Source organism: Nomia melanderi, unplaced genomic scaffold (genome assembly GCF_051020985.1).
Source record: "Nomia melanderi isolate GNS246 unplaced genomic scaffold, iyNomMela1 scaffold0154, whole genome shotgun sequence".
NCBI classification, from domain to species: Eukaryota; Metazoa; Arthropoda; class Insecta; order Hymenoptera; family Halictidae; genus Nomia; species Nomia melanderi.
The window spans coordinates 55,001-62,500 of NW_027475269.1; the positions used below are offsets into that span (position 1 = coordinate 55,001).

Consider the following 7,500-nt stretch of genomic DNA (forward strand, 5'->3'; position numbering starts at 1 on the left):
GGTCTCTGCTGCGTCGCGTGTCTATATTCTCTTTTTACACTCTTCTCCTTCTTCTATCACATTTTACTCGATCGCGAAAAAGACTCTCGCTAGACGATCTCGCGCTCCGGTTAACTTTAACGCCCGTCCGAGAAGAATTTTCGGGGACTGGACGACCGAAGCGGATCTCGCGCGGTCTCGCGATCGACAGTGAAGAGAAGTGCAGAAGAGGAAAAGAAGACACGACAAACACACACCATGGGGCGACCGACGCGTTCGTTTCAACGCTTTCGCACAAAGTCGGCGGCGGTTATATATTTATATCATTATATTCCGGCGGACGGGACGCGACGTTCGAAAGCCTCGCCAAAGAGGAGCTCCTGCCTCTTCCTCTCTCTTTTCTACGAGAAAAGATAAACGTATTTTACGGGGATACGGAAACGTTACCACGTGGTGTCACACACGATCGTCCGTCTCTTCTCTATAGCAGAAACCGATAAAAATACACCTCCCGAAAGAGAGTATATGGTGATTCTTTTTATATATATATATTTCGAAATACAACTGAACGTGGCGGAAGCGCACGGTGGTGGTCCAGCGAGGACACGCGACGACGGGGAATAAGAACTATTCGACCCGTTACGAATACGCATGCTCGTCCCGCACGATTTTAACACACACCGTGTTTTTCTCCAGTCGTCAAAGCGTTCGTGCGTCGAATTCGAAAAATAAAAAAAAAAGAAAAACACCTTTTCTCTCTCTCGGGGTAAAAGAGTCGATGTGTATTGTGTATAAAGGTTCTGCGAGAAGTCTCGTTTTGACGTGTGTTCCGCCGATAACGACGATCCTCCGAAACGGGGATACAGAAACGTTACACCTCACAACACGATCTCCGTCTCTTCTCTATAGCAGAAACCGATAAAAATACACCTCCCGAAAGAGAGTATATGGTGATTCTTTCTATATATATATATTTCGAAATTCAACTGAACGTGGCGGAAGCGCACGGTGGTGGTCCAGCGAGGACACGCGACGACGGGGAATAAGAACTATTCGACCCGTTACGAATACGCATGCTCGTCCCGCACGATTTTAACACACACCGTGTTTTTCTCCAGTCGTCAAAGCGTTCGTGCGTCGAATTCGAAAAATAAAAAAAAGAAATACACCTTTTCTCTCTCTCTCGGGGTAAAAAGAGTCGATGTGTATTGTGTATAAAGGTTCTGCTGCGAGAAGTCTCGTTTTGCCGTGTGTTTCGGTAACGACGATCCTCCGAAACGTACATCTCATTCGTAAGAGAGGAAGAAAACAATCTCCCTGGGGCCAGTCGGTAATATACCGACATACGACGTGTCGTGCACATCCGTCTCACGCACGGTATACAAAATATGAATAAAACGTGTGTAGTCTCTCTCTCTCGACTTCTTAATATTTTCTTTCACCTCTGACGCATCATTTCAGGTGACGTCGGGAGCGCGGGAAAAAAAATTTTTCTAAACACACGAAACCGTTCATCTCACGAACAGCCGAAAAAGTTGTCGCTCAGATCCATATCGCAGTGGAGCGGTATCCGCGGGCGATCGTAATTGAACGACGCACGACGCCGCGAACACTCACGCGAGTCCATACAAACGATTCCGATCGTTTTGCAACAACTAGAACGTACACTGTCCGTGAAATTCACAGAATTTTCGCGTGTCCGCGACAAACGCCGACGAGACACCCATCGTTCGCTCGTACGTAGCATCCTTCTCTTAACCCGACTCAGAGACGTTCTTTGCGCCCTTCGGTAAAAAAACGTTCGATCCGAAGAGGTGAACGACGGCGGGGATTTGACAGAGCTACGCAAGCAGTGTATGGTACGTAAACGACCCTCAGCCAGGCGTGGTCCAGGAATTGTATCCGTGGACCGCAATGTGCGTTCGAAATGTCGATGTTCATGTGTCCTGCAGTTCACACGTTGACGCGCAATTAGCTGCGTTCTTCATCGACCCACGAGCCAAGTGATCCACCGTTCAGGGTAATCGTATAAATTTTATATTTCACATATATAATTTTATTCTCATTTGTTCGACCTAATATCTCTCTTCTTTCAAAGAGAAGATAAAAGTTGATACCTGAATCTCCGACCAGCGCGCGAAGGAGATTCAGGCGTCGCCTTGGAGACGACACCGAAGCCTTTCGAGACGAAAAACGTTCAAGTAATATGTATATATTTCTCGACGTTCCGGGCGTATAGTGCATTCAAAAACCCGCGAAAGACGCAGAAGACTCGCACGCGTGGAAACGACGGGGATATATTTTGTATCCTACCCGATACTGAATCCATCGCGTGCAGTCGACCCTCGCGTTCTTCCGATCAGACGCATCTATTGTTGCGCGCATGTTTTCGCGTCGCATCGCGCGAAACGTTGCACGAATCGTACCGATCGATCGATTGAAAGCAAATAATGAAAAAAGACTTCACAGCTGGCTCTTTGCCGGTCATTCGTCCCATGTTATCTCTTGCCGCGAAATTGGCGCGCAAGAGTTGGGTGTCAGACGCGCGGCTTTAAAACGAGCTTCACGGCCGGTCCCTTCGTTACCGCTTTCGTTCTTTCTCTCGGAACGACCATGAACGAACACGACGAGCGACGCTACGGCATACACACGTCCACGGATTCGATTAAAAAAACAGACTTCACAGCTGGCTCTTTGCCGGTCATTCGTCCCATATTATCTCTTGCCGCGAAATTGGCGCGCAAGAGTTGGGTGTCAGACGCACGGCTTTAAAACGAGCTTCACGGCCGGTCCTCTCAATTCCGTGTACGGTACACGCAAGATGCGGGTTCCACTTCCAGACTACCCGGTCCCTTCTCTCTACGAGAATCGATAGTAGAAGAACGGCTCGAAAACGCGTCTCAGAGACTAGGGGAAAAGAAGCGGTATGCGAGCGAAACGAAAACGCATTATGGAAACGTCGCGAAACAATGTTCGACGGTTGCTCGGTTCCAATCGTGCGGCCGTTTCAATTTCTCGTGCGCTTCACCGTCCCTCCGTAACTCTGGCCGATCGCGTATACCGAAGAGCCGACACGCGCAAAAACCACAGGCATTGTATACTGTGTATATATATATATATATGTTACAGTCACAGCCTTCGCGCGTTTTACTCTCCGACGCGGGGTTTCCACGACGAAAGAGAGACAGTTTCGTGGCGGGTGACTCGGCCGAATCGCTACGACGGGTATTTCTATTATAGAACGAATCATCGCCACCCTTTACCAGTGCCCGACGAAGGAATCACAAGGTCATCTGGAGTTTACAATGCCAGCGACGGTAATTCCAACGAAGACCCGATAAGTCAACTCATCGTTCTATTTCTCCCCGTACAGAAAAGCGAATCGACGCTAACGCACCTCGCGCAAGCACGAACGTTCTCTTCGCGTGGATCATCCCATCGTCGAAAGATGTAAAGACGCATTGGAGATCGTGGTCTCTGGCGGGCTCATTGCACGCCCCACTGCATATCTTTCCTCGAATCGAGAATGATTCGTCCACTAAGGCTGCGAAACTACGCGTCGAGGAAACTAGGGGAAAGAAGCGGGATGCGAGCGAAACGACAATACATTATGGAAACGTCGCGAAACAATGTTCGGCGGTTGCTCGTTTCCTCCTGCGGACGTTTCATTGCTCGGGCGCTTCACGTCCCTCCGTAACCTTCGCGCGATCGCGTGCCCCGGAGAGCCGGCAACCGGTGAACCACAGGCGTATAAACTATAGTCTTCTATAGCAAGCCTTCGGCGGTTACTCTCCGACGCGGGGATTCCACGACGAGAGAGAATTTCGTGGCGGGTGACATCGGTCGAAACGCTACGACGGGTATTTCTATTATAGAACGAATCATCGCCACCCTTTACCAGTGCCCGACGAAGGAATCACAAGGTCATCTGGAGTTTACAATGCCAGCGACGGTAATTCCAACGAAGACCCGATAAGTCAACTCATCGTTCTATTTCTCCCCGTACAGACAAGCGAATCAACGCTATCGCACCTCACGCATGCACGAACGTTCTCTTCGCGTGAATCGTCCCATCGTCGAAAGATATAGCCGCTTGGAGATCGTGGCCCATCAAGTTCTTCCGTAACTCCTGCGCGATCGCGTACCCCGGAGAGCAGGCAACCGGTGAACCACAGGCGTATAAACTATAGTCTTCTATAGCAAGCCTTCGCGTTTACTCTACGACGCGGGGATTCCACGACGAGAGAGATTTTCGTGGCGGGTGACACGGCCGAATCGCTACGACGGGTATTTCTATTATAGAACGAATCATCGCCACCCTTTACCAGTGCCCGACGAAGGAATCACAAGGTCATCTGGAGTTTACAATGCCAGCGACGGTAATTCCAACGAAGACCCGATAAGTCAACTCATCGTTCTATTTCTCCCCGTACAGACAAGCGAATCAACGCTATCGCACCTCACGCATGCACGAACGTTCTCTTCGCGTGAATCGTCCCATCGTCGAAAGATATAGCCGCTTGGAGATCGTGGCCCATCAAGTTCTTCCGTAACTCCTGCGCGATCGCGTACCCCGGAGAGCAGGCAACCGGTGAACCACAGGCGTATAAACTATAGTCTTCTATAGCAAGCCTTCGCGTTTACTCTACGACGCGGGGATTCCACGACGAGAGAGATTTTCGTGGCGGGTGACACGGCCGAATCGCTACGACGGGTATTTCTATTATAGAACGAATCATCGCCACCCTTTACCAGTGCCCGACGAAGGAATCACAAGGTCATCTGGAGTTTACAATGCCAGCGACGGTAATTCCAACGAAGACCCGATAAGTCAACTCATCGTTCTATTTCTCCCCGTACAGAAAAGCGAATCGGCGCTATCGCACCTCACGCAAGCAGGAATGATCTCTTCGCGTGGATCGTCCCATCGTCGAAAGATGTAAGACGTACAGAAATCGTGGTCCATCACGATTATTCGTAACTCTCCGAGTCGCGTATCTGAGAGTAGGACAAACGGAGAACCACAGGCATAAATAATACTATATGTTTCTTATATAGTTAGCCTTCGCGTTTTACTCTCCGACATGGGGATTCCACGACGAGAGAGAGTTTCGTGGCGGGTGTCTCGGCCGAATCGCTACGACGGGTATTTCTATTATAGAACGAATCATCGCCACCCTTTACCAGTGCCCGACGAAGGAATCACAAGGTCATCTGGAGTTTACAATGCCAGCGACGGTAATTCCAACGAAGACCCGATAAGTCAACTCATCGTTCTATTTCTCCCCGTACAGAAAAGCGAATCGACGCTATCGCACCTCGCGCGAGCACGTAACTACTCTTCGCGTGGATCGTCCCATCGTCGAAAGATGTAAGACGCACGGAAATCGTGGCCCATCAACGTTTTTTTGTAACTCTGCCGATCGCGTATCACAGAGCCGAGACGCACATACCACAGGCGTATAATACCGTTTTCTTTCGTATGGTAAGCCTTCGCGTTTACTCTTCGGCGCGGGGTTTCCACGTCGAGAGAGACATTCGTGGCGGGTGACATCGGTCGAAACGCTACGACGGGTATTACTATTATAGAACGAATCATCGCCACCCTTTACCAGTGCCCGACGAAGGAATCACAAGGTCATCTGGAGTTTACAATGCCAGCGACGGTAATTCCAACGAAGACCCGATAAGTCAACTCAACGTTCTATTTCTCCCCGTACAGAAAAGCGAATCGACGCTGTTGCACCTCACGCAAGCACGAACGTTCTCTTCGCGTGGATCGTCCCATCGTCGAAAGATGTAAGACGCACGGAAATCGTGGCACATCACGTGTTTTCGGAACTCTGTCGACCGCGTATCTCAGAGACGACGCGCGCGAACCACTGGCATATACTATTATATATCGCGTTTTACCCTCCGACGCGGGGATTCCACGACGAGAGAGAGAGTTTCGTGAGCGGGTTGACTCGGAAGAAACGCTACGACGGGTATTTCTATTATAGAACGCATCATCGCCACCCTTTACCAGTGCCCGACGAAGGAATCACAAGGTCATCTGGAGTTTACAATGCCAGCGACGGTAATTCCAACGAAGACCCGATAAGTCAACTCAACGTTCTATTTCTCCCCGTACAGAAAAGCGAATCGACGCAATCGCACCATACGCGTGCACGTAAACAACTCTTCGCGTGGATCGTCCCATCGTCGAGAGACGTAAGTTTTCATAGTATGAATTCGCGTTTTACTCTCCGACGCGGGGATTCCACGACGAGAGAGAGTTTCGTGAGCGGGTTGACTCGGAAGAAACGCTACGACGGGTATTTCTATTATAGAACGCATCATCGCCACCCTTTACCAGTGCCCGACGAAGGAATCACAAGGTCATCTGGAGTTTACAATGCCAGCGACGGTAATTCCAACGAAGACCCGATAAGTCAACTCAACGTTCTATTGCTCCCCGTACAGAAAAGCGAATCGACGCAATCGCACCATACGCGTGCACGTAACAACTCTTCGCGTGGATCGTCCCATCGTCGAGAGACGTAAGTTTCCATACTATGAATTCGCGTTTTACTCTCCGACGCGGGGATTCCACGACGAGAGAGAGTTTCGTGAGCGGGTTGACTCGGAAGAAACGCTACGACGGGTATTTCTATTATAGAACGCATCATCGCCACCCTTTACCAGTGCCCGACGAAGGAATCACAAGGTCATCTGGAGTTTACAATGCCAGCGACGGTAATTCCAACGAAGACCCGATAAGTCAACTCAACGTTCTATTACTCCCCGTACAGAAAAGCGAATCGACGCAATCGCACCATACGCGTGCACGTAACAACTCTTCGCGTGGATCGTCCCATCGTCGAGAGACGTAAGTTTCATAGTAAGCCTTCGGCGTTTTACTCTCCGACGCGGGGATTCCACGACGAGAGAGAGAGTTTCGTGAGCGGGTTGACTCGGAAGAAACGCTACGACGGGTATTTCTATTATAGAACGCATCATCGCCACCCTTTACCAGTGCCCGACGAAGGAATCACAAGGTCATCTGGAGTTTACAATGCCAGCGACGGTAATTCCAACGAAGACCCGATAAGTCAACTCAACGTTCTATTTCTCCCCGTACAGAAAAGCGAATCGACGCAATCGCACCATACGCGTGCACGTAAACAACTCTTCGCGTGGATCGTCCCATCGTCGAGAGACGTAAGTTTTCATAGTATGAATTCGCGTTTTACTCTCCGACGCGGGGATTCCACGACGAGAGAGAGTTTCGTGAGCGGGTTGACTCGGAAGAAACGCTACGACGGGTATTTCTATTATAGAACGCATCATCGCCACCCTTTACCAGTGCCCGACGAAGGAATCACAAGGTCATCTGGAGTTTACAATGCCAGCGACGGTAATTCCAACGAAGACCCGATAAGTCAACTCAACGTTCTATTTCTCCCCGTACAGAAAAGCGAATCGACGCAATCGCACCATACGCGTGCACGTAAACAACTCTTCGCGTGGATCGTCCCA

General features: G+C 49.9%; 1 non-coding gene across 1 annotated transcript; it reads right to left on the reverse strand.

Moving 5' to 3' along the window:
- Nucleotides 1–1,847: 1,847 nt before the first annotated feature.
- Nucleotides 1,848–2,002, reverse strand: LOC143175679 (5.8S ribosomal RNA). Its single transcript, XR_013000378.1, has one exon. It is a non-coding gene; the product is annotated as a 5.8S ribosomal RNA (ribosomal RNA).
- Between the last annotated feature and the right edge of the window lie 5,498 nt (nt 2,003–7,500).